This window comes from Tachypleus tridentatus, chromosome 9 (genome assembly GCF_004210375.1).
Source record: "Tachypleus tridentatus isolate NWPU-2018 chromosome 9, ASM421037v1, whole genome shotgun sequence".
NCBI lineage: Eukaryota > Metazoa > Arthropoda > Merostomata > Xiphosura > Limulidae > Tachypleus > Tachypleus tridentatus.
In genome coordinates, this window is record NC_134833.1 from 8,872,776 (window position 1) to 8,900,525 (window position 27,750).

The 27,750-nt window shown below is 33.6% G+C and overlaps 1 pseudogene across 1 annotated transcript; it reads left to right on the top strand.

Moving 5' to 3' along the window:
* Nucleotides 1-635: 635 nt before the first annotated feature.
* LOC143224736 (E3 ubiquitin-protein ligase SMURF2-like) lies at nucleotides 636-27,179 on the top strand (annotated as a pseudogene). Its single transcript, XR_013013424.1, has 11 exons — nucleotides 636-702; nucleotides 3,105-3,213; nucleotides 6,009-6,142; nucleotides 6,971-7,133; nucleotides 11,278-11,361; nucleotides 13,012-13,225; nucleotides 14,663-14,912; nucleotides 20,419-20,668; nucleotides 22,709-22,812; nucleotides 23,938-24,052; nucleotides 26,982-27,179. The product of XR_013013424.1 is annotated as an E3 ubiquitin-protein ligase SMURF2-like (transcript).
* Nucleotides 27,180-27,750: the final 571 nt, after the last annotated feature.

Here is a 27,750-nt window from a genome sequence, read left to right on the forward strand (position 1 = left end):
AATTGTTTCTTTGCTAATTCAGTAACTAAAATTCAATACTAACTAGTAATAAAATCTCTCTTCACAAAACAAGTAATTTTTATTCCATAAGTATTATAATAACATATTTAAATATCCAAGTTTCACAGTGTGAGATTTAATTATGCTTTCTGTACGTAAACTAAACCCTAAATTAAAGCAACGGTTTCCAAATTTTTAAGTTCCGACCTAATTACGTCATCCCGAATCAGCTCGACACCATCTGTTCGGAAGTTTATTTCAACCGGCCCATTCAACTTTTTTTCTTTTTTTTTGCTACATAGCCCTCCTCTCTCAAATTCACTACCCCTCCAGAGTCTGTAATAACTATAGGTTCAGGAACTTAAAGTATTGGAAGGAACCAAACTTCGTTTTATGAATAAGGCGCTATCAACCTTTTGTTTCGTAACATAGTCGACTGTAGATCGTTGCGTATATTTGTTCTCTACGTCGAGAGTCGTATGGCCAGTCGTAAATAGGTCGACGTACCTTTGCATCCCAGCGGGGAACTCCCGTATAATAAAGTAAACATGTTATCAGCTGTGTGGGCGTGGCATATGGTGTAATAACTGTTTGTTCTTAAAGTTGATTTTGTTTCTAAAGAGCTTAAAGTAAAGAGAGTAAAACGGTCTGTCAGCCACACCACATCTGCCATGTCTAGTGCTGATTTGGCCTTGGTAAAGAGTAGGTTTTATCACTTTTATACAAGTCATTTAGATAACAAAATTAGTTTACAGATTACTATGTATTTATTTAAATTACTACTAGCATGAAATACACATTCTGCAAAGTGAATTTGTCAGTGACTCTCTTATGATTCACAGAGATTCCAATGTACTTCTACAGTATTCCCAGTTATCTCTGTAGCTACCTCAAGGTGGTTTGTATCTGCTAAAACCTGTTAAGACACCCACCAATGTTACACAAGAACCTGTACTCCAATTAATCTTACTAGTTTGTGAGTAGGATATGAATCCAGTTTGAAATGTAGTGTTTCCGAGAGTACAAAGTCCAAAGCCAGATTTGGGTTCAGTGATTCTGAAAACCCATTCATCATGTCTGGGTTGACCTTTTGAGAGCGAGACTGCCTTTCTCCATCTGTGTTTATAAAGGACAACCCCAGGTCACTTTGTGTCTGCCTGTCCAGTTGGGTCATACTATCTCCAAAATTGTGTTTGTGCAGACAAACAAACCAATTCAAGCAACTTAACACATGATTGCTCTTTACTTTTATTTGAATTAAATTTATCCATTTTTCAAAAATCAGGCACTAGCAACTTGCCATACTTTTCCTAGTGGAAGGAGTGGCTACAGCATCAATGAGAGAAGACTACATGAGTAATTCTTAGAATTTAAGAGAGAAATTAAATGTTTGTTTACTGCAGTATATGAGGTAGTCTTATTTAAAGTGAAAGCTTCTGCTTCCTTCATACTTTAAGGATGTCTCCTTTGGCCAAGGATGACAATACCTTTATAAAAACAATCTACTCAACAAAAATTAGGCTTAATAAAATTGTGGTTAAATAAAAACTTAATTATTCTTTCAAACATGAAATTATTTTTTTTAGAGAACTTCCTGAAATAGTTAAATTCTTTGTTTGCTTTTGACTGAAAGAAGTGTCAAGTAAGATAACTGTGTATTAATTTCCAAAATTTGTGAATTAATATGCAACATTCATGATAAAAGATGATTATAATGTCATTCAGTTCTGTTCTTTCACCATTTAGTGATGAAAAGCATTAATGTACAGCTAGCTGCATGTTTAACCTAACATGTGTTTCGTAATATTAATTTTAACCGTTTACAATATGTTTTGTTTAATTAGGTACAGCTGTATAATACATAATTTGTATTGGTGACTGGAACCATGCATGGTGTTTATTAAGTCTGATACATAGTTTACTTCATCAGTTGTAACCACATGTGACGTGTATTATCTTCCTAGATACAACTGTATGTACATACACAGTTTTAATAATATTTTTTATTAATACTTTAAGTTCTCATTTATATCATAATTGGATGGTTTATTGATAGATTTGTGCTATTCATTAGTAGTCAACCAGTATAACATCTTTTATGAAATGGACTTGATTCAACAGTCTTTGTTAATTTCATGTATAGTGTCAGAACAGCAATATAGAATTGTATTTCTGAAAGCCCTTTGACATCATCAGGTGTTGCCACACGGAGGTCGCCAGTACCTCCCAATAAGTGGCATCTAGGACATGAATTTATGATGTGTTTAGTTGTTTGATTTGGAGGTTCACAGTCATGTGGGGTGTCTTTAATTTACCATTTGTGCAGCAGGTAGCCTCATCTTGTTTGTCTGGTGAAGATCCCCTTACACTGGAGATCAAGTCATGAAACTTACCATTCATGCAGCAGATAGCCTCATCTTGTTTGTTTGGTGAAGATCCCCTTACACTGGAGATCAAATCATGAAACTTACCATTTGTGCAGCAGATAGCCTCGTCTTGTTTGTTTGGTGCAAGTCCCCTTACACTGGAGATCAAATCATGAAACTTACCATTTGTGCAGCAGATAGCCTCGTCTTGTTTGTTTGGTGTAAGTCCCCTTACACTGGAGATCAAATCATAAAACCTCTTTTGCCAAGTCTTGGATAGGGTGCCAGTTTCTAATGTCACAGTTGACCACAAATATTTCCAACAAGGAATAGGATACTTGGGTACAGGAAGGGTTTTGCAAATCTTCATTGATTGACATTACAGGATTTGCTATAAATTGCTTAAATGTTTTAATAACCTTCTGCTGATGATGGTTTGATGGTGGATCAGTTTAATTTGATGGTTACTAAGATCTTTTATTACCTATATTATCCATTGTGCAGTACTATATTATGGTGGCTTCAGATACTTGGTATTTTCCCTTTATAGACACACACAGTATATATAATGTATGTATGTAAATATTTATATGTTGTAGTAACTTGTCATTTTTATTCTACTTTACATATGCTTGTTTTTTAAAAATTAAGATTTTTTTAGTATTTTTTATAGGAAATTAGCAATTGCATGATGAAAACATTTAAACAAATGTATATTCATGTGTTGTTGTACATTAGGACTTCCAGATCCTTTCTGTAAGGTCAGTGTTGATGGATCAGGTCAGTGCCACTCAACAGATACCATCAAGAACACACTAGATCCAAAGTGGAACCAACACTATGACCTGTAAGAAAAGTACCTTTTTAACATCTTGTTCTTTACTTCTGTTCAAACAAGCTTGCTAGATTACTAGTAATCTACTTCTACTAGTAGAAGACCCATTGCTAAAGAATGTTAAATCTTTGAACCTTTAATTTTTTTATCATTCTGCTGGAATTAGTTTGGAGTAATTATCACTTTCATAACATTTGGAGTAATTATCACCTTCATAAAGTTTGGAGTAATTATCACCTTCATAACATTTGGAGTAATTATCACCTTCATAACATTTGGAGTAATTATCACCTTCATAACATTTGGAGTAATTATCACCTTCATAACATTTGGAGTAATTATCACCTTCATAAAGTTTGGAGTAATTATCACCTTCATAAAGTTTGGAGTAATTATCACCTTCATAAAGTTTGGAGTAATTATCACCTTCATAAAGTTTGGAGTAATTATCACCTTCATAACATTTGGAGTAATTATCACCTTCATAACATTTGGAGTAATTATCACCTTCATAACATTTGGAGTAATTATCACCTTCATAAAGTTTGGAGTAATTATCACCTTCATAAAGTTTAGAGTAATTATCACCTTCATAAAGTTTGGAGTAGTTATCACCTTCATAACATTTTCACTTTCTTTATAAAAACAAATGAATAACAACATGACTTGGATTAGTTTTCATCCAAAAAGACACAAATGTCATCAGATGCTATAACTGTTCTACAAATAAACCAGGATTTTCAGCCACCTGCTGGCAGTGTCCACTTGGCTTTAAGTTAAGATGTTTGCATTAGTACTTTTGTTGGCTTTATGATATTTATAGTTGTAAAATATTGAATTTTTAGGCCTGAAGTGTAAAATATTATTGGTTATAACAACAAAATTTGCTTAATATAGGTATGCAACTGTGATTTCAAAAGATTAACTTCTAAATTTGTTCTTCACATAATTATTATTGATGTATTTATATATTACTCTATTTGTTTCTAACATTTTTCATTTAGAATTAAATGTAGCTGTTTCTCCATCTTGTTAAACAAACATGTGGCTCTTTTAGTTTTTTTTTCTTGGTTAATGCCTAGTCTTCTCAGCTGATTTGTTACATCAGTGTCCAGTCATCCTGGCTGGTTTGTTGTGTCAGCATCCAGTCATTCTGGCTGGTTTGTTACATCAGCATCCAGTCATCCTGGCTGGTTTGTTACATCAGCATCCAGTCATCCTGGCTGGTTTGATACATCAGCGTCCAGTCATCCTGGCTGGTTTGATACATCAGCGTCCAGTCATCCTGGCTGGATTATTACATCAGCGTCCAGTCATCCTGGTTGGATTGTTACATCAGCGTCCAGTCATCCTGGCTGGTTTGATACATCAGCGTCCAGTCATCCTGGCTGGTTTGATACATCAGCGTCCAGTCATCCTGGCTGGTTTGATACATCAGCGTCCAGTCATCCTGGCTGGTTTGATACATCAGCGTCCAGTCATCCTGGCTGGTTTGATACATCAGCGTCCAGTCATCCTGGCTGGTTTGATACATCAGCGTCCAGTCATCCTGGCTGGTTTGTTACATCAGCGTCCAGTCATCCTGGCTGGATTGTTGCATCAGCGTCCAGTCATCCTGGCTGGATTGTTGCATCAGCGTCCAGTCATCCTGGCTGGATTGTTGCATCAGTGTCCAGCCATCCTAGTTGATATATTAAGATAATGGGTAATCAGTTTGATAAGTATACGTCAATGGCTAGTCAACTTTATCACTATGCTAAATTAACATTTTCAAAATGTGTTTGACATTACACCTTAAGAAGTATTCTTTAATACAAAGAATAAAAGTGTATTCATAAATTGGTCTAAACATCCTCATCACATGGTTAAATGAATGGCTATAAACATTAGAGTGTCATATGTTAGATATGTTTTAAACATTTCAGTTTTAGTGCTGGTCACAAGGATGTCACCATAACATATAAAAATTTAATACCAATTCAAGAGAAATCTCTAGTTATTCACTGTCATGTTTCAAACTTTGGAAGGGGAGCACTAGAAAATCAAAAAACTGGTTATTAAATAAAAAAAGTTAAATTATTATAGCAGAAAATGTGTATATGGGTGTGTTGTTCACTAACTTGATGTACTGTGTGTATATTTGTATGTGGGTGTGTGGTTCACTAACTTGATGTACTGTGTGTATATTTGTATGTGGGTGTGTGTTTCACTAACTTGATGTACTGTGTGTATATTTGTATGTGGGTGTGTGGTTCACTAACTTGATGTACTGTGTGTACATTTGTATATAGGTGTGTGGTTCACTAACTTGTTGTACTCTGTGTATATTTGTATGTGGGTGTGTGGTTCAGTAACTTGTTGTACTCTGTGTATATTTGTATGTGGGTGTGTGGTTCATTCATCAGAGAAGCATGTGAGTATTGTCAAGTTACACAGACGTAGGTATGTGTACAAACATTTCAGGAAAAATCACATCATAAAAATTAATTTTGGATTTAAACTGTCAAAAAGTTGGAAACAGTGAAAATAAGGTTTAGAAAAAATACAAAAATGTTATGATGTTTCAGTGTTAGGAATGAGGCTTATTAAAGATATGTAGATTTGTGTATGGATGCATGGTGTTTCAGAATGATAACTAACTAAGATGAGATGTAGAAAATAACATTCTGATGTTTCACCAAATTAATAAGGCATCATCAAGTGATAAGATACAGACTTTGATATATTGAAGTATCTGAATTCTGATTTGTGATTGGTTGTTTTTTTGCTGTTGTTGAATCTGATGCAACAAGCTTTTGTTCATTAAGGTATATTGGAAAGCAAGATTCTGTTACTATTAGTGTATGGAACCACAAGAAGATTCATAAAAAGAACGGAGCTGGATTTCTGGGCTGTGTGCGGATCATGTCTAATGCAATCCAGCTTCTCAAAGACACTGGCTGTAAGTGAATGAATTGTTTTGAATTTGAACTTGTAATTTTTGAATATGTGTAATAGTGTGTGTGTGGAGTTTAAATTCTGTAGGTTGGATGTGCTGGAAAACGTAATTTTAGAAGTTTTATTTTCTAAAGCAGTGAATATGTTTATTAGTGTAATGATGCAAGTTAACCATTATAGTAAAATAATTATTACTTTTTGTAGAATTTGTCAAAATGTAATACATGCCATAAAATCTTTCATAAACACTTCCATTTTGTGCAAGTTTGAATTGGCTGTAACATATAATGCTTTTTCACTTATTTATTTATTACTATTATTATCTTTAAGTTGCTTCTCATATTTTAGTATCTTATTTTGTTTTCTCTAAAGAATATTTAATAATAGACAATTTCAGCTAAATAGGTATTTTGTTGTGTTCCATAAAATCTTATTGACTTATCTGACGTAAAGGCTTAAGGGTAATAAAAGTCGTTTGAAGTAACTGACTTGTAGGTTTTAAGTTGATAAAAGTTGTATGGAGTGAGTGACTTGTGTGTTTGTTAATAGCTTATGATATAACTGACTTTTAGGTTTAGCTGGAAAATAATTACATGCTGCATGTATCACTCACTATAATTGTTGAGGTTTAGTCATTACTTGCAATGTTTATTATAATGTGTATTTTTCTGTTTTAGCACTGAATCGGTGATGTAACTCAGTACTCCTGATTATAATATATTTTGACATGTTACATAACAACTATATAGTTCTTGGACTTTTGAAATATAAAACAAATTGTGTTTTTTGCAGTGAGCATTTTGTTTGTTATTTTTTAAAATTTCAAATTCAGATCAAAGGTTAGACCTCTGTAAAAATAATTCTGATGACCAAGAAGTGGTACGTGGCCAGATAGTGGTCAGCCTTATGTCTAGAGATGGACATGGTTCAGGGAGTCAAAATGTAGTCATGGATACTGTGCAAAGTCTTTCTTCTCCTGAGGAACTTCCTGAAGGGTAAGTAAGCTATCAGGTCTGCAGACACTTATACAGGATAGATACATTCATTAGTACATATACTCAGTATGTGAACTTGATGTTTATCATATTGTAAAGAACATCCAAAATAACTATTGACATTGGGTTCTAGCTGTAATGAAACTGCTACACTTACTTAGGTACATTGGTAGAGCAACCCATCCTCAACTGCTTTATACTCCTGCCACACTACACAAATAACTTTTGAGGCAAATTGTAATGAAATGCCATAAACATAATATTTGTTACTAACATAACTAAATATGTTGTATGTTATTATAATTTCTTTTACCAAAATGTAAGTATTAAAGCTGCCTCTCTCTGATTTATTTAAGTATGTGAATACAAGTATTGAAGTTACCTCTCTATGTTCTAGTTAAGTATGTGAATACAAGTATTGAGGTTGTCTCTCTATGTTCTAGTTAAGTGTGTAAATACAAGTATTGAGGTTGTCTCTCTATGTTCTAGTTAAGTGTGTAAATACAAGTATTGAGGTTGTCTCTCTATGTTCTAGTTAAGTGTGTAAATACAAGTATTGAAGTTACCTCTCTATGTTCTAGTTAAGTATGTGAATACAAGTATTGAGGTTGCCTCTCTATGTTCTAGTTAAGTATGTGAATACAAGTATTGAGGTTGTCTCTCTATGTTCTAGTTAAGTGTGTAAATACAAGTATTGAGGTTGCCTCTCTATGTTCTAGTTAAGTATGTGAATACAAGTATTGAGGTTGTCTCTCTATGTTCTAGTTAAGTGTGTAAATACAAGTATTGAGGTTGTCTCTCTATGTTCTAGTTAAGTATGTGAATACAAGTATTGAAGTTACCTCTCTATGTTCTAGTTAAGGTATGTGAATACAAGTATTGAGGTTGCCTCTCTATGTTCTAGTTAAGTATGTGAATACAAGTATTGAGGTTGTCTCTCTATGTTCTAGTTAAGTGTGTAAATACAAGTATTGAGGTTGTCTCTCTATGTTCTAGTTAAGTATGTGAATACAAGTATTGAGGTTGTCTCTCTAAGTTCTAGTTAAGTATGTGAATACAAGTATTGAAGTTACCTCTCTATGTTCTAGTTAAGTATGTGAATACAAGTATTGAGGTTGCCTCTCTATGTTCTAGTTAAGTATGTGAATACAAGTATTGAGGTTGTCTCTCTATGTTCTAGTTAAGTGTGTAAATACAAGTATTGAGGTTGTCTCTCTATGTTCTAGTTAAGTATGTGAATACAAGTATTGAGGTTGTCTCTCTAAGTTCTAGTTAAGTATGTGAATACAAGTATTGAGGTTGTCTCTCTATGTTCTAGTTAAGTATGTGAATACAAGTATTGAGGTTGCCTCTCTATGTTCTAGTTAAGTGTGTAAATACAAGTATTGAGGTTGTCTCTCTAAGTTCTAGTTAAGTATGTGAATACAGGTAGTGAGGATGTCTCTCTATGTTCTAGTTAAGTGTGTAAATACAAGTATTGAGGTTGTCTCTCTATGTTCTAGTTAAGTATGTGAATACAAGTAGTGAGGATGTCTCTCTATGTTCTAGTTAAGTATGTAAATACAAGTATTGAAGTTACCTCTCTGTTCTAGCTAAGTATGTGAATACAAGTATTGAGGTTGTCTCTCTATGTTCTAGTTAAGTGTGTAAATACAAGTATTGAGGTTGTCTCTCTATGTTCTAGTTAAGTGTGTAAATACAAGTATTGAAGTTACCTCTCTATGTTCTAGTTAAGTATGTGAATACAAGTATTGAGGTTGCCTCTCTATGTTCTAGTTAAGTATGTGAATACAAGTATTGAGGTTGTCTCTCTATGTTCTAGTTAAGTATGTAAATACAAGTATTGAGGTTGCCTCTCTATGTTCTAGTTAAGTATGTGAATACAAGTATTGAGGTTGTCTCTCTATGTTCTAGTTAAGTATGTGAATACAAGTATTGAAGTTACCTCTCTATGTTCTAGTTAAGTATGTGAATACAAGTATTGAGGTTGCCTCTCTATGTTCTAGTTAAGTATGTGAATACAAGTATTGAGGTTGTCTCTCTATGTTCTAGTTAAGGTGTGTTGTAAATACAAAGTATTGAGGTTGTCTCTCTATGTTCTAGTTAAGTATGTGAATACAAGTATTGAGGTTGTCTCTCTAAGTTCTAGTTATGTATGTGAATACAAGTATTGAGGTTGTCTCTCTAAGTTCTAGTTAAGTATGTGAATACAGGTAGTGAGGATGTCTCTCTATGTTCTAGTTAAGTGTGTAAATACAAGTATTGAGGTTGTCTCTCTATGTTCTAGTTAAGTATGTGAATACAAGTAGTGAGGATGTCTCTCTATGTTCTAGTTAAGTATGTAAATACAAGTATTGAAGTTACCTCTCTGTTCTAGCTAAGTATGTGAATACAAGTATTGAGGTTGTCTCTCTATGTTCTAGTTAAGTGTGTAAATACAAGTATTGAGGTTGTCTCTCTATGTTCTAGTTAAGTGTGTAAATACAAGTATTGAAGTTACCTCTCTATGTTCTAGTTAAGTATGTGAATACAAGTATTGAGGTTGCCTCTCTATGTTCTAGTTAAGTATGTGAATACAAGTATTGAGGTTGTCTCTCTATGTTCTAGTTAAGTGTGTAAATACAAGTATTGAGGTTGCCTCTCTATGTTCTAGTTAAGTATGTGAATACAAGTATTGAGGTTGTCTCTCTATGTTCTAGTTAAGTATGTGAATACAAGTATTGAAGTTACCTCTCTATGTTCTAGTTAAGTATGTGAATACAAGTATTGAGGTTGCCTCTCTATGTTCTAGTTAAGTATGTGAATACAAGTATTGAGGTTGTCTCTCTATGTTCTAGTTAAGTGTGTAAATACAAGTATTGAGGTTGTCTCTCTATGTTCTAGTTAAGTGTGTAAATACAAGTATTGAGGTTGCCTCTCTATGTTCTAGTTAAGTATGTGAATACAAGTATTGAGGTTGTCTCTCTAAGTTCTAGTTATGTATGTGAATACAAGTATTGAGGTTGTCTCTCTATGTTCTAGTTATGTGTGTAAATACAAGTAGTGAGGGTGTCTTTCTATGTTCTACTTAAGTATGTGAATACAAGTATTGAGGTTGTCTCTCTATGTTCTAGTTAAGTATGTGAATACAAGTATTGAGGTTGTCTAAGTTCTAGTTAAGTATGTGAATACAGGTAGTGAGGATGTCTCTCTATGTTCTAGTTAAGTATGTGAATAGAAGTAGTGAGGATGTTTCTCTATGTTCTAGTTAAGTGTGTAAATACAAGTAGTGAGGATGCCTCTCTATGTTCTAGTTAAGTATGTAAATACAAGTATTGAAGTTACCTCTCTGTTCTAGCTAAGTATGTGAATACAAGTATTGAGGTTGTCTCTCTATGTTCTACTTAAGTATGTAAATACAAGTATTGAGGTTGTCTTTCTATGTTCTACTTAAGTATATAAATACAAGTATTGAGGTTGTCTCTCTATGTTCTAGTTAAGTATGTAAGTACAAGTATTGAGGTTGTCTCTCTATGTTCTAGTTAAGTATGTAAATACAAGTATTGAGGTTGTCTCTCTATGTTCTAGTTAAGTGTGTAAATACAAGTATTGAGGTTGTCTCTCTATGTTCTAGTTAAGTGTGTAAATACAAGTATTGAGGTTGTCTCTCTATGTTCTAGTTAAGTATGTGAATACAAGTATTGAGGTTGTCTCTCTAAGTTCTAGTTAAGTATGTGAATACAGGTAGTGAGGATGTCTCTCTATGTTCTAGTTAAGTGTGTAAATACAAGTATTGAGGTTGTCTCTCTATGTTCTAGTTAAGTATGTGAATACAAGTAGTGAGGATGTCTCTCTATGTTCTAGTTAAGTATGTAAATACAAGTATTGAAGTTACCTCTCTGTTCTAGCTAAGTATGTGAATACAAGTATTGAGGTTGTCTCTCTATGTTCTAGTTAAGTATGTAAATACAAGTATTGAGGTTGTCTCACTATGTTCTAGTTAAGCATGTGATGTTTTTTAATGGTGGAGGTGTGAAAAACATGTTTAATTTCTACTTGATATCAAGAATAGGGAGGCTCAACTTGTGTCATTACTCAACATATGGCACACTCTGAAATCATAATATCTTCTATAAAATTACCTGTTCTTGGATTACTTGTACAGCTGGGAGGAGCGTAGGACTGCTTCTGGAAGGATATATTATGTCAATCATTATTCTAGATCAACTCAATGGGAGAAACCAACAAGGTAAGATAGCAGAATAAATATAAGTAATTGTTATCTGAAAATACTTCCAATTTAATCTGGATGGTTATCATAAACAAAGGTGTATCTACTGATCTTTTTGTGTTATTATAAACAGAGGTGTATCTACTGATCTTTTTGTGTTATCATAAACAGAGGTGTATCTACTGATTTTTTTGTATTATCATAAACAGAGGTGTATCTTCTGATCTTTTTGTGTTATCATAAACAGAGGTGTATCTACTGATCTTTTTGTGTTATCATGAAGAAAGGTGTATCTACTGATCTTTTTGTGTTATAAACAGAGGTGTATCTACTGATCTTTTTGTGTTATAAACAGAGGTGTATCTACTGATCTTTTTGTTATCATAAACAGAGGTGTATCTACTGATCTTTTTGTGTCATCATAAACAAAGGTGTATCTACTGATCTTTTTGTTATCATAAACAGAGGTGTATCTACTGATCTTTTTGTGTCATCATAAACAAAGGTGTATCTACTGATCTTTTTGTGTTATCATAAACAAAGGTGTATCTACTGATCTTTTTGTTTATTTTGTAACCACAGAAATTAGTATTTCAGAAAAGTTTATCATATCTACTGTTGATCTGTTCTTGTCAATTTGTCATAACACAATCAGTGGACACCTTTCTGGTGTTAGGTCTAGTTATTTTTATCTTTTAATTGTAACTTGATTAATGAGAACCTTTCTGACGTTGACTGAATAACTCTAGATGAAGTAGTAAAACTTAAATATTCTAATTGTATGTCAATAATTATCTTTCTACAAAAGTATATCAGAATAGATAATTTGCTTTAAAAAACAGTAAAATATTGTGACATCCTTATTTATCAAACATTATTTTTTAAATTGAACCTTTTCTCACAATTTACATAGATAAATTGTTATTGGTAACATAAAATTAATTTTGCCCAGAATGTGTTTAGCACAGCTAATGATATTTAGCATGATAAAGATCAGAGTGATGACATCTTGAAAGGTGATGTCATTGGCCACCATTAAAACTAATTTTTTGTGTACTTTTTGGTGGAAGTGATAATTTATTCAATTAGCAAACTGAAGGATCCTAGAAGTATTTATATGAATAGTAATGAAGTTGAAACTGACTGGATAGAAAAGCTGGATTTTCCTGATCAGTTAAAATTATAATAAAAGGAAAGTAAATTCTATAATTACAGGAAGTATTTTAGTGTTTGTCAAAACAAGGTCTGAACAAAGTGTTTGAAGTTTTGATACCTAAAAGATATTAGAAATAGTGAACCAAATATGATGTTTTTAAGCCTAAATTGGATATAATTTAGTAAGTTCTGAGAAGGTTCAGTATTATATATTAGAATGAGGTTAGTGTTGGCCAGATGTCATCTTTAAAAAGTAAGCGATCTGTATTTTTTGTTTTCCATAAAATTTAGAGTATTTTAAAAGCTTACAAATCATAAGATTGTGGGTATACATCTTTTGACTTTCTTGTTTAAATTTTTCCTTTGAATTATTTGCTGAGTTTTGTTTTTGTAGAAGTGACTGCTTTTTAAAGAATAAAGCTGTAGATTCTAAGAGTGGTACGTCAGGCACAATTAGGTTGGTAGATTCTAAGAGTGGTACGTCAGGTACATTTAGATGTTTTATTTTTCTAGACCTGCACATGAATCTCAGCAGAGCAATAACTCCAGTCAGAATGTTAACAGTAGATCACGCAGAAACCATATTTCATCGGGTCCTAACAGTGAGGGGGAGTCCTCTTCATCTTCACAGAACAGTCAAGTAGCGATGAGAAGGCGATCTACTAGACATGAAACTTCATGTCCAGAAATCAGCTCCACCAGTCAGCTGAGTTACCTGACGGTTATGGTTAGACTTTTGTTTTTGAACAAATGCTTGATGCTAATAAAGATAAGGTGTATCACATAAGGTATAGGTAGCAGTGAGAATCTTCTAAACTTATATGGCCATACAAACTCATCAGTTTATTAAAATAGTTGTCCAACTCTTTATCATTTAATATTTATGTTTGAAAAAATCGCTTTTCTTCCCCAGGTCAATATTGTGTACATCAGACAGTGTCATTACTAATTTAGTGATTCACAGTCCTAAATCGTTCTTTGTATGTGATGTGTTACATGCATATTGTGGAACTTGCTTAAGAGTTACCATTTTGTTTTAACTTTTCTGTATTTCTAGACACTGCTATCTTTGGTTGCTTGTTTTCTATTTTAGTCGTTGAAGGCTGATCATGTCTTAACTTTATTATTTTCTCTGGTGAGGGCCACTCATTTCCATTCTCGTTCTCTTCTGTGTGTTGATGGATAGTCCTGTTTTCTTCCTGTTATTATCTTTATTCAGAAAAACAGGACTAACCCTGTCTTATCACCTCCTTTTCTCTTTATTGAGTGTTAACTCTGTCCTTTCTCCTTCTACTTTCTTTGAGTGTTATTAACTCTGTCCTTTCTCCTTGTAGTTTCTTTGAGTGTTAACTTTGTCCTTTCTCCTTGTAGTTTCTTTGAGTGTTAACTCTGTCCTTTCTCCTCCTACTTTCTTTGAGTGTTAATTCTGTCCTTTCTCCTCCTACTTTCTTTGAGTGTTAACTTTGTCCTTTCTCCTTGTAGTTTCTTTGAGTGTTAACTCTGCCCTTTCTCCTCCTACTCTCTTTGAGTGTTAACTCTGTCCTTTTTCCTTCTACTTTCTTTGAGTGTGTCCTTTCTCCTTGTAGTTTCTTTGAGTGTTAATTCTGTCCTTTCTCCTCCTACTTTCTTTGAGTGTTAACTCTGTCCTTTCTCCTCCTACTTTCTTTGAGTGTTAACTCTGTCCTTTCTCCTTCTAGTTTCTTTGAGTGTTAACTCTGTCCTTTCTACTTTTACTTTATTGAAGATTGGCCTTGTTTCTTTCATTTCCTCTGTATTGAGAGCTAGATTATACTCTGACTTTTCTCTCTTCTCTCTCTGTTGAAAGGTATCTGGTAGTGAACACAACAACAAATCAGGGTAGAGGTATCCCTGATAACATACTTCAGTGGATGTTGTACTTAAATAGGAATGAAGTGTGTGTTACAAACTAGTAGGTTTGAAATTCATTGAGCAGTCAAATAACACAATGAATAAGAAATATTTTAAACACAAAACTATAATATACTTGTATATACTACTATACTGTAGCCTTGTTTTAAATACTTATCTGAACTGTAGCCTTTGTCTTAAGTACTTATCTGAACTGTAGCCTTTGTCTTAAGTACTTATCCGAACTGTAGCTTTGTCTTAAGTGCTTATCTCAACTGTAACTTTGTCTCCTCAGAAGTTAGGACTACTCAGCAAGGACAGATATATTTTTATCATCTCGCAACTGGAGTTAGTACTTGGCATGATCCCAGAGTTCCTAGGGATCTTACAGGAGTGAATGCTGGTGACTTGGGACCGCTTCCGAATGGTTGGGAGATGAGGCAAACGGGAAGTGGCAGAATCTACTTTGTAGACCACAACAACAAAACAACACAGTTTACAGATCCTCGACTGTCAAATAGCCTTGTCTTGCAGAATGTGCTGAAGTAGGCACCATTTGTAATGGTTTTATTGTTATTTTGTTAAAACTTTGCATGTAGAAAAATTTAGGTTTCATATATTAATAATTTTCAATGTAGTATAAATAATACCCCATAAACATCTGTAGAAAAATTTCTTTAAAGACTAACCTATTCTTCAATGATGTAACCATTTTGTTGAGATAATGTAACAGGGATTCAAGAAAAATATATATGTAAAAACGGCTCGTTTGGGTTGAGAAAATATTTTATGTAGAGGAGCGAACAAGGTTTTCTCAACCCAAACGAGCCGTTTTTACACGTATATTTCTCTAAAAGTGGGTATTCTCGACATCAAGGAAAAGTAACTTAAAGTGTTACCTGTAACTATTTTCAATTTTGTTCCTTTTGGACAATTGTTTCTTGTTGCTGGTTTCTTTAAGATTTGTTTTTAAACAGATTACATTCAGTTAAAGTATTTGTGAAACATCCAAACAAATTTTGAATCTAGGAATCGGTGAACTGTTGTTTTCTGTGACATATTCAGGTTTTTACCATTATTTCTCGTTCTTTCCAATTTTTATTGGAAACCCTGTTAAACTGCCAAATCTTATAATAAGTGAAATGTTATCACTAAATACAAAATTGATGAACTTGTGGGTTCTGATTTTACCTCACAAGATACATAATTTGGAAAAAAACATTTTTCAGCTGACCTGGAGACATATTTAATGCACAAATATCCTGTAGATAAAAACAACTTTTTCTGTTATTGTTGTTGACAATTTAACACTCTTATTTTGTATTTGAGATTTAGACTTTCATTATTTTATGTGTATCACCATGAGTGTACCAAGGTTTTTTTTTATTTTATTTCAGGTGTTAAAAGTGTTATTCTGAAGAAAGTACACTATTTTGATATTTTCATATATAATCTTTGTTCAAATACTTGTTTGTCAGAAATTATATTGAAGAGGGTATGTGAAAGTCTTTTTTCATTTTTGTTTTTCCACATAAACTTGTTCTTCCATAACATTGGATCTTAAATTGGCTAGGAGGTTACATAACAAAAGAGGAGAGATGTGAATGTGTGTGTTGTTTTATGGGTTTTTTGTTTTTGTATCTTGAAATTCAGATATGCCTGTTATGACCAGGTGGTTTAGAAGCTCGATTTGTAATCTACAGGTTGGAGTTTTGTACCCCTGTCCCCTCAAATGTGCTTGCATATTAAGTTTTGGGGACATTATAATGTGATAATTGATCCCACTGTTTTTTAATAAAAGAGTAGCCCAGGAGTTGGCAGTGGGTAGTGATTAGTAGTTTCCTCCCCAATTGATCCCACTGTTTTTTAATAAAAGAGTAGCCCAGGAGCTGGCAGTGGGTAGTGATTAGTAGTTTCCTCCCCAATTGATCCCACTGTTTTTAATAAAAGAGTAGCCCAGGATTTGGCAGTGGGTAGTGATTAGTAGTTTCCTCCCCAATTGATCCCACTGTTTTTTAATAAAAGAGTAGCCCAGGAGTTGGCAGTGGGTGGTGATTAGTAGTTTCCTCCCAATTGATCCCACTGTTTTTAATAAAAGAGTAGCCCAGGAGTTGGCAGTGGGTAGTGATTAGTAGTTTCCTCCCAATTGATCCCACTGTTTTTAATAAAAGAGTAGCCCAGGATTTGGCAGTGGGTAGTGATTAGTAGTTTCCTCCCCAATTGATCCCACTGTTTTTTCCCATAATAAAAGAGTAGCCCAGGAGTTGGCAGTGGGTAGTGATTAGTAGTTTCCTCCCCAATTGATCCCACTGTTTTTTAATAAAGAGTAGCCCAGGAGTTGGCAGTGGGTAGTGATTAGTAGTTTCCTCCCAATTGATCCCACTGTTTTTTTAATAAAAGAGTAGCCCAGGAGTTGGCAGTGGGTAGTGATTAGTAGTTTCCTCCCAATTGATCCCACTGTTTTTAATAAAAGAGTAGCCCAGGAGTTGGCAGTGGGTAGTGATTAGTAGTTTCCTCCCAATTGATCCTACTGTTTTTAATAAAAGAGTAGCCCAGGATTTGGCAGTGGGTAGTGATTAGTAGTTTCCTCCCAATTGATCCCACTGTTTTTAATAAAAGAGTAGCCCAGGAGTTGGCAGTGGGTAGTGATTAGTAGTTTCCTCCCCAATTGATCCCACTGTTTTTTAATAAAAGAGTAGCCCAGGATTTGGGTAGTGATTAGTAGTTTCCTCCCATATTGATCCCACTGTTTTTTAGTAGCCCAGGAGTTTGGCAGTGGGTAGTGATTAGTAGTTTCCTCCCAATTGATCCCACTGTTTTTTAATAAAAGAGTAGCCCAGGAGTTGGCAGTGGGTGGTGTGATTAGTAGTTTCCTCCCAATTGATCCCACTGTTTTTTAATAAAAGAGTAGCCCAGGAGTTGGCAGTGGGTAGTGATTAGTAGTTTCCTCCCCAATTGATCCCACTGTTTTTTAATAAAAGAGTAGCCCAGGAGTTGGCAGTGGGTAGTGATTAGTAGTTTCCTCCCCAATTGATCCCACTGTTTTTTAATAAAAGAGTAGCCCAGGAGTTGGCAGTGGGTAGTGATTAGTAGTTTCCTCCCAATTGATCCCACTGTTTTTTAATAAAAGAGTAGCCCAGGAGTTGGCAGTGGGTGGTGATTAGTAGTTTCCTCCCCAATTGATCCCACTGTTTTTTTAAAAGAGTAGCCCAGGAGTTGGCAGTGGGTAGTGATTAGTAGTTTCCTCCCAATTGATCCCACTGTTTTTTAATAAAAGAGTAGCCCAGGATTTGGCAGTGGGTAGTGATTAGTAGTTTCCTCCCATATTGATCCCACTGTTTTTTAATAAAAGAGTAGCCCAGGAGTTGGCAGTGGGTGGTGATTAGTAGTTTCCTCCCCAATTGATCCCACTGTTTTTTAATAAAAGAGTAGCCCAGGGGTTGGCAGTGGGTAGTGATTAGTAGTTTCCTCCCCAATTGATCCCACTGTTTTTTAATAAAAGAGTAGCCCAGGAGTTGGCAGTGGGTAGTGATTAGTAGTTTCCTCCTCAATTGATCCCACTGTTTTTTAATAAAAGAGTAGCCCAGGAGTTGGCAGTGGGTAGTGATTAGTAGTTTCCTCCCCAATTGATCCCACTGTTTTTTAATAAAAGAGTAGCCCAGGAGTTGGCAGTGGGTGGTGATTAGTAGTTTCCTCCCCAATTGATCCCACTGTTTTTTAATAAAAGAGTAGCCCAGGAGTTGGCAGTGGGTAGTGATTAGTAGTTTCCTTCCCAATTAATCCCACTGTTTTTTAATAAAAGAGTAGCCCAGGAGTTGGCAGTGGGTGGTGATTAGTAGTTTTTTCCCCACTGGTCTTTCACTGCTGAGTTAAGGATAACTAGCATGAATAGCCTTTGTGTATCTTTGTATGAACTTTCAAACAAAAATATTCAGGTATATTATTTATGTATTTGCTTTGGTTCTTATACTGTTATAAGTTACTATTTTGTTCTTTGCTAAAGTCAAGTTTGACTTAAAAACTTAGTCTGCATTAGTATTGATGTTATCTAGTGTCATGTTAGATGTAGCTTTCTGAGTACATACCTTCAGATTTTATTTTTTAATAAGGTACAGCTGTGAGAATAATTTGTCCTTGAGATATTATACTTTGACTGGTCAGCCATGTAACTACAGCAGATAATTTGATTTCTCGTAGATGTTTATTTGAAGGTCTTATACCTGTATGTTCCAAGCTTTATAAGCATTGTAATAAGTTTAAAACAGATTATCAGTTTTAAACATTTTGTGTTACATTATGAAAAACTGAATTTACTGAAGAAAAATTAAACATTCACCTTATTTTGTAATTGTGAAGAAATAACTTATTGATGTTTCAACATGTTGTTGTTGACAGTTTCATTGATGTCATAGCTAACGATTCATGAATTTCAAGATATTTTTCACCATCTTAGTTAAGATGTATCAGTTATGATTTTAAAGAAATAAGAACTTGAAAAATTTATTTGGTGATGATGATAATGTTTATTTCTGATCAACTAGAAGTCAGATAGCTTGTTGATTGAATAGTGTGAGTTCAACTAGAAGTCAGATACCTTGTTGATTGGATAGTATGAGTTCAACTAGAAGTCAGATAGCTTGTTGATTGGATAGTATGAGTTCAACTAGAAGTCAGATAGCTTGTTGATTGGATAGTGTGAGTTCAACTAGAAGTCAGATAGCTTGTTGATTGGATAGTGTGAGTTCAACTAGAAGTCAGATAGCTTGTTGACTGGATAGTGTGAGTTCAACTAGAAGTCAGATAGCTTGTTGATTGGATAGTATGAGTTCAACTAGAAGTCAGATAGCTTGTTGATTGGATAGTATGAGTTCAACTAGAAGTCAGATAGCTTGTTGATTGGATAGTGTGAGTTCAACTAGAAGTCAGATAGCTTGTTGATTGGATAGTGTGAGTTCAACTAGAAGTCAGATAGCTTGTTGATTGGATAGTGTGAGTTCAACTAGAAGTCAGATAGCTTGTTGATTGGATAGTGTGAGTTCAACTAGAAGTCAGATAGCTTGTTGACTGGATAGTGTGAGTTCAACTAGAAGTCAGATAGCTTGTTGATTGGATAGTATGAGTTCAACTAGAAGTCAGATAGCTTGTTGACTGGATAGTGTGAGTTCAACTAGAAGTCAGATAGCTTGTTGACTGGATAGTGTGAGTTCAACTAGAAGTCAGATAGCTTGTTGACTGGATAGTGTGAGTTCAACTAGAAGTCAGATAGCTTGTTGACTGGATAGTGTGAGTTCAACTAGAAGTCAGATAGCTTATTGATTGGATAGTGTGAGTTCAACTAGAAATCAGATAGCTTGTCGATTGGATAGTATGAGTTCAACTAGAAGTCAGATAGCTTATTGATTGGATAGTGTGAGTTCAACTAGAAATCAGATAGCTTGTTGATTGGATAGTATGAGTTCAACTAGAAGTCAGATAGCTTGTTGATTGGATAGTATTAGTTCAACTAGAAATCAGATAGCTTGTTGATTGGATAGTATGAGTTCAACTAGAAGTCAGATAGCTTGTTGATTGGATAGTGTGAGTTCAACTAGAAGTCAGATAGCTTGTTGACTGGATAGTGTGAGTTCAACTAGAAGTCAGATAGCTTGTTGACTGGATAGTGTGAGTTCAACTAGAAGTCAGATAGCTTGTTGATTGGATAGTATGAGTTCAACTAGAAGTCAGATAGCTTGTTGATTGGATAGTATGAGTTCAACTAGAAGTCAGATAGCTTGTTGATTGGATAGTGTGAGTTCAACTAGAAGTCAGATAGCTTGTTGATTGGATAGTGTGAGTTGAACTAGAAGTCAGATCGCTTGTTGACTGGATAGTATGAGTATTTTCTAATACCTGGTTGCCATTTTTATTGCACTAAGCATTTAGTTTTCTAGTACTTAACTCTCAGATAGTTTGAAATATACCCTAATTTACTAAAAGGTTATTAAAATTCTCCCATGAAGCATTATTTCTGTACTAATTTTTCACCTTTTGTTTTTTATTTCTCTCTCACAGCATTCGAAGAAATGATTCATCAGTCTCGACAAATAGTGAAGAAAGTAGTAACATTCCTGCCGGGCAGGTGGCGTCCAGCAGTAGTGATGTATTGACAATTCCTACAATACTTGATAATAGCAACTCTCCCCTTCCAAAGTACACGCGTGACATTGTGCAGAAAATGTCTGCACTAAGACAGGAGATTCAAACCCTACAGCCTCAGTCAGGTCACTGTCGTATGGAAGTATCAAGGCAGGACATTTTTGAGGTGACACTTTTTTTAAGTTTCAGTTAAATGTTCCAAATTTTTGCCAATTATGAATTTTTATTTCACAAAATTTATTGGTCAATTGGTGAAGCACTTGGCTCATTATTATAAGTTCAGATACTGTTGTTGTAGAATGTATGATTTTTGGTCTAGCAGTGAGGCATTTTATTCATTTGTTATAAAGGTGAACTGATGTTTTAGTACAATTAAGTAATAAAAACAAAACAAACTTGTACAAAATATCAAGTTAATTACCTAACCAGTTTCTACATGTCACGGGTATAAAAACTAGCTGGTTAATTAACTTTATATTTTTATAAACATGTGTTGTTTTACTTAATTTATTAATAAAAAGCCTTTTTATATTTACAACATTTGTAAGTAGCACAGTGTACTTCATGGTGCTTCATTTATTACATTGAGATGAGAAACATACTGTATGATTATTTGTCTTAACTCTTAACAGCAAACCGTTTCATTCCCTGCTGTAAGCTGGGAAACTGTTAAACATCATATGTACTTAAATTGTAAGCAAAACAGTACTGATGTGAATCCTTGTTTTTAAATAACATGCTTTTTTATTGGCCCGGCATGGCCAGTTAGGTTAAGGCGTTCAACTCGTAATCTGAGAGTCACGGGTTTGAATCCCCGTCTCACCAAACTTTCTTGCCCTTTCAGCCATGGGGGCATTATAATGTGATGGTCAATCTCACTATTTATTGGTAAAAGAGTAGAACTCTCCTAAATTAGGGATGGCTAGCACAGATAGCCCTTGTGCAGCTTTGCACGAAATTAAAAAAACAACAAGCATTTTTATTATCTCTTTGAGGTGGATAGAAGTAGATCTGAACTAATTCTTATAATCTGTGTGACTAAATGGCTTACAAAAGGAAATATTGGTAGTAAATCTATAATGCTGCATTCAGATGATGAAAAATGTCTTGAAAATGTGTCATCAGTAGTTTCTTGTAGTAACAGAATTGTAATGATGCTTTTAAATACAATACAATGAATGTCTTACAGCCAAACAGGTAATGAATCAGGAAACATTAATAATTCTAAAATGTTTCTGTAGGTTAGTTCGAGGTGACATTGTTAACTGATTGAATTCCGTACATTGCTAATAATAGTATTGTATTAACTGATTGAATTCCATACATTGCTAATACTAGTATTGTATTAACTGACTGAATTCTGTACATTGCTAATAATGGTATTGTATTAACTGATTGAATTCCGTACATTGCTAATACTGGTATTGTATTAACTGATTGAATTCCGTACATTGCTAATACTGGTATTGTATTAACTGATTGAATTCCATACATTGCTAATACTGGTATTGTATTAACTGATTGAATTCCGTACATTGCTAATACTGGTATTGTATTAACTGATTGAATTCCATACATTGCTAATACTGGTATTGTATTAACTGATTGAATTTCGTACATTGCTAATACTGGTATTGTATTAACTGATTGAATTCCGTACATTGCTAATACTGGTATTGTATTAACTGATTGAATTTCGTACATTGCTAATACTGGTATTGTATTAACTGATTGAATTCCGTACATTGCTAATACTGGTATTGTATTAACTGATTGAATTCGCATATTGCTAATACTGGTATTGTATTAACTGATTGAATTCTGTACATTGCTAATACTGGTATTGTATTAACTGATTGAATTCCGTACATTGCTAATACTGGTATTGTATTAACTGATTGAATTCCGTACATTGCTAATACTGGTATTGTATTAATTGATTGAATTCCGTACATCGCTAATAGTAGTATTGTATTAACTGATTGAATTCCGTACATTGCTAATACTGGTATTGTATTAACTGATTGAATTCTGTACATTGCTAATAGTAGTATTGTATTAACTGATTGAATTCTGTACATTGCTAATACTATTATTGTATTATTACTTTGCTAACAGGTTTTGTTCATACATTTTGTAATTTTCTCAACCTTTTTTATGTTTGTTTTATTTTCCTTATTTATAAGAATGATGTCATCTTTTTCAGGAATCGTATCGTTCAGTCATGAAAATGAGATCAAAAGACTTGAGGAAAAGGTTGATGGTAAAGTTCAGAGGAGAAGAAGGACTTGATTATGGAGGGTTAGCGAGGTAATATCTGAAAAACTAAAGGAAATCAAAATAAAACTGTTCACATATCCTTGTGACTTGTTAATTTAGGGCTTGGATGTAGCCTAGGGTACTTGTCTGAAAGTTAAAAGGTCACATTTTTTTTCAGCTGTTCATATGTTGTAACCACTGTGGTCATTTCTGGTATATGATAAAGTAGTCATGTGAGTGTTACTGACTGGTTTCTATCACTCTGATTAGCAGCTCTGAAATAGGGAAGGCTGTACTTTTACATGAGAGGTTTCTGATCTGGCTGATTAGCCCTTGTATGTCATGAGATACGTCAAGGATGGAAATAGTAATTATAGAATGGAACTCAAATAGAATAAAAGACGATATTTCACTAAACAGTGTTTGTTTTCACCCACAGTACCTTTTAATTGTTGACATATTAAAGAATAACTAAAACTGCTTCACATCTATGCACTTTATAAGAGTGTTTTTCAACGTTTTCTATATCAGGGATTGACTTACTGCATCTCTAAACTGTCACAAACCACAAAAATGCAAAAACAATGAGAAGCTGTGATGACTTTCATATGAATATCTTTTCAGTTTCTCTTGTGTTTTGTCAAATTCTACAGACAGGAAAGATGGTTCTGATGGACCAGTAGTCAATTTGATTTAGTATTTTTAATTTTACACAAAGCTGCAGGAAGGCTATCTTGCAAGCTGACCTTACTTTAGCAGTGAAAGGTTATAGGAAAGGCAGTTAGTCATCACCACCTGCAGCCAACTTCTGAGCTGTTTTTTTATCAATTAAAAATTGGATTGACCATCACATTATAATGCTCACACTAATTAAAAGGTGAACATGTTTGTTGGAATAGGGATGTGAAACTGCAACTTATAGATTACAACTTGAACATCCTAACCATCTTGCTGTGCTGGACCCCCAGTGGTTGAGAAACACTGCTATAAAGACACAAAGCTTACTTAATAGTAAATGCAGTCACTTGTGGTAGTGGTCTGTTTATAAAAATCTCTAAAATTTATTCACTAGCTATAACTATTATTATTATACCAATGTGTGTTCTGCTGTACTCAGCATCATATAAATGTGGTTAATTAGTTAAGAGTTCTTAATTAACTATAGATGTTTTGTAGGGAGTGGCTGTACCTGTTGTCACATGAAATGTTGAATCCATACTATGGACTGTTCCAGTACACCAGAGATGACATCTACACACTACAGATTAATCCAGATTCTTCTGTGAACCCAGTAAGTTCCAGTATTTTCTGTTTTAGTTAAAACTTACTAAAAAATGCAGTATTTGATTAATAACATTTCTGTTGGATTTTCATTTAACATTTTCCTTTTGTGTGTGTGTGTGTGTGTATGATTTATTTTTTGCCACTACTGTTTTCATAGCAGTTCTTGTTCTTGATCAAGTGGTTTAAAACATTTAATTCTTATTGTGATAAATTATTTTCTTGTATTACAGGAATACACATCATAGATTTTGTCTAAGTTAGGCATGGTCTAATTGATATCACATAGGACTGTGAATATAGAGATTCATGGCTTGTATTCCTTTTCTACAAAACTTTGCCCTATACTTAGGGCTTTGGGTGCATTATAAAAGTGACGGTAAAAGGCAATTATTTGAGTACAGTAGTCTAAGTGTTGATGTTGTTAACAAGCTCAAAATTAGGAATGGATATAGTAGAAGTAAACCATATGTAACTTTGGATGTAAACAATATGTAACTTTGGATGTAAACCATATGTAACTTTGGATGAATGTCTGAAACAAACAGTTTTATTTTTGAAATTTCAGATTCACAAACCGTAGGTGTTCGTTTGTTTGGTATGTTATTAACCCTTTCCATATGGGTTGGGATAACAGCACATACCATCATTTTTAGTAGACTTGAATTCAAAATTTTATAAAAGTACCTATATCATGAATGTATGTCCATAAATTTGGAATCAGGATTCTAGTATGTAATTCAGATTTTAATATTACACATTTATCAATTGTTTTGTTCAAAAGTACTAAAATTGTTAACATATCTAATTTTTACTTTGTGTGTGATGTAGTATGTTGACTTCTGCTTTTGCTGAGATTGTATTATAGATGTCATAAAATGTCAGTCTAGATTTTTTAATGAAATTACCAATATTATCAATATATTCAATTTTCTGAGATTAACTTGCCACACTGGCTGTACCTGTCTCTTCCAGCTTTCAAAATATAACCAGTTACTGGTGAGTTTGAAGATTGGTGTTCAAAATGATACACTGATCAGAAGTAGTTTTTAGACCAAAATATTGCTTAGCTAGGAAACCAGAAAAATGACAGTGGAATTATGTTGTACAGGTTTATAATGTTGTCCTGTTTCAAAATACAACAAGGCTTATAAAGTATGTTGTACAGGTTTAATAGTTTATAATGTTGCCCTGTTTCAAAATACAACAAGGCTTATAAAGTATGTTGTACAGGTTTAATAGTTTATAATGTTGCCCTGTTTCAAAATACAACAAGGCTTATAAAGTATGTTGTACAGGTTTAATAGTTTATAATGTTGCCCTGTTTCAAAATACAACAAGGCTTATAAAGTATGTTGTACAGGTTTAATAGTTTATAATGTTGCCCTGTTTCAAAATACAACAAGGCTTATAAAGTATGTTGTACAGGTTTAATAGTTTATAATGTTGTCCTGTTTCAAAATACAACAAGTCTTATAAAGTATGATGTTCGGGTTCAATAGTTTATAATGTTGTCCTGTTTGAAAATACAACAAGGCTTATAAAGTATGTTGTACAGGTTTAATAGTTTATAATGTTGTCCTGTTTCAAAATACAACAAGGCTTATAAAGTATGATGTTCGGTACAAAAAACTTCATTACCACCATAAGTAGTACGGTACAAAAAAAACTTCGTACCATAAGTAGTACGGTGATTGTTATCTATATATTTTTTATTTACTGTTCTGTGTTTTATGGAAAGTAACTGAAATGTTACTGTTTCTTCCAAAATACTGGTAATACTAAAAATAAGACATTTATACTTTATAAAAACCACTTTCGTGCTATTCATTATGGTAATGTAAGCCATGCCTGTGTTGCATGATTTACAACTTGTGTGGTGGGATTATTACTCGTACACATTGTCAATAAAACAAAATAAAACTAATAATTACAAATAAATATATAATTTTAAGAAATATAAGCTATTTAGAGTAAACATTGGTTTCCTATTACAATTTGAAGTCATTATAAAAGAAAAACACTTATTCAGGTTAACCCAGTAGAGGTAACATAAAGAAAATGGCTGATAAAATATAAAGAAATGTTTGATATTTATTCAGGTTAACCCTGAGTAGAGGTAACATAAAGAAAATAGCTGATAAAATATAAAGAAATGTTTGATATTTATTCAGGTTAACCCCGAGTAGAGGTAACATAAAGAAAATGGCTGATAAAATATAAAGAAATGTTTGATATTTATTCAGGTCAACCCCGAGTAGAGGTAACATAAAGAAAATAGCTGATAAAATATAAAGAAATGTTTGATATTTATTCAAGTCAACCCCGTGTAGAGGTAACATAAAGAAAATAGCTGATAAAATATAAAGAAATGTTTGATATTTATTCAGGTCAACCCCGTGTAGAGGTAACATAAAGAAAATAGCTGATAAAATATAAAGAAATGTTTGATATTTATTCAGGTCAACCCCGAGTAGAGGTAACAAAGAAAATAGCTGATAAAATATAAAGAAATGTTTGATATTTATTCAGGTCAACCCCGTGTAGAGGTAACATAAAGAATATAGCTGATAAAATATAAAGAAATGTTTGATATTTATTTAGGAGGTTGTAGAAATTATGCAAATGAAATTTAACAATTTCAGATGAAAAGTGTTCTTAAATTAAAACCAAAGTTACTTTGCATATTGGAGAGTCAACATTTCTAAAGAAAATATTCATGAGCAAATCGTTAATTAAAAAGATCTTAAAGCCTGATATTTTTGTACAGGAGCCTTTTAATGTTGCTTAAAATCTGTGAACTTTAACAAAGAAACACTTAGAATATGAAATGTTATAGTACCACCACTCTCGTGCATACTTTGATGTTTAGATGGTTGATGCAATGCACCTAACCCTATAGTCAAAGAATTAATGTATCTTAATGACCTACATTTCAGGAGCACCTGTCATATTTCCACTTTGTGGGGCGTATTATGGGGCTGGCAGTATTTCACGGACACTACATAGATGGTGGCTTTACGCTTCCTTTCTACAAAATGCTGCTCAATAAGCCTATTACGCTGGATGACATAGAAGGAGTAGACCCAGAGTTACACAAGAGCCTCAAGTGGATGTTGTAAGTTCTGAATTTGATGCACATCATATGTGTAGGTGGTGCTCAGGGTACATTGAGTCTGTAGTTGTAAGTACTTGTTTACTGTAGCTTTCACTGTACATCAAGTCCGTAGTTGTAAGTACTTGTTTACTGTAACTTTCACTGTACGTGAAGTCTGTAGTTGTAAGTACTTGTTTACTGTAGCTTTAACTGTACATCAAGTCCGTAGTTGTAAGTACTTGTTTACTGTAACTTTCACTGTACGTGAAGTCTGTAGTTGTAAGTACTTGTTTACTATAGCTTTCACTGTACATCAAGTCTGTAGTTGTAAATACTTGTTTACTATAGCTTTCACTGTACATCAAGTCTGTAGTTGTAAGTACTTGTTTACTGTAACTTTCATTGTACATCAAGTCTGTAGTTGTAAGTACTTGTTTACTATAGCTTTCACTGTACATCAAGTCTGTAGTTGTAAATACTTGTTTACTATAGCTTTCACTGTACATCAAGTCTGTAGTTGTAAATACTTGTTTACTATAACTTTCACTGTACATCAAGTCTGTAGTTGTAAATACTTGTTTACTGTAACTTTCACTGTACGTCAAGTTGGT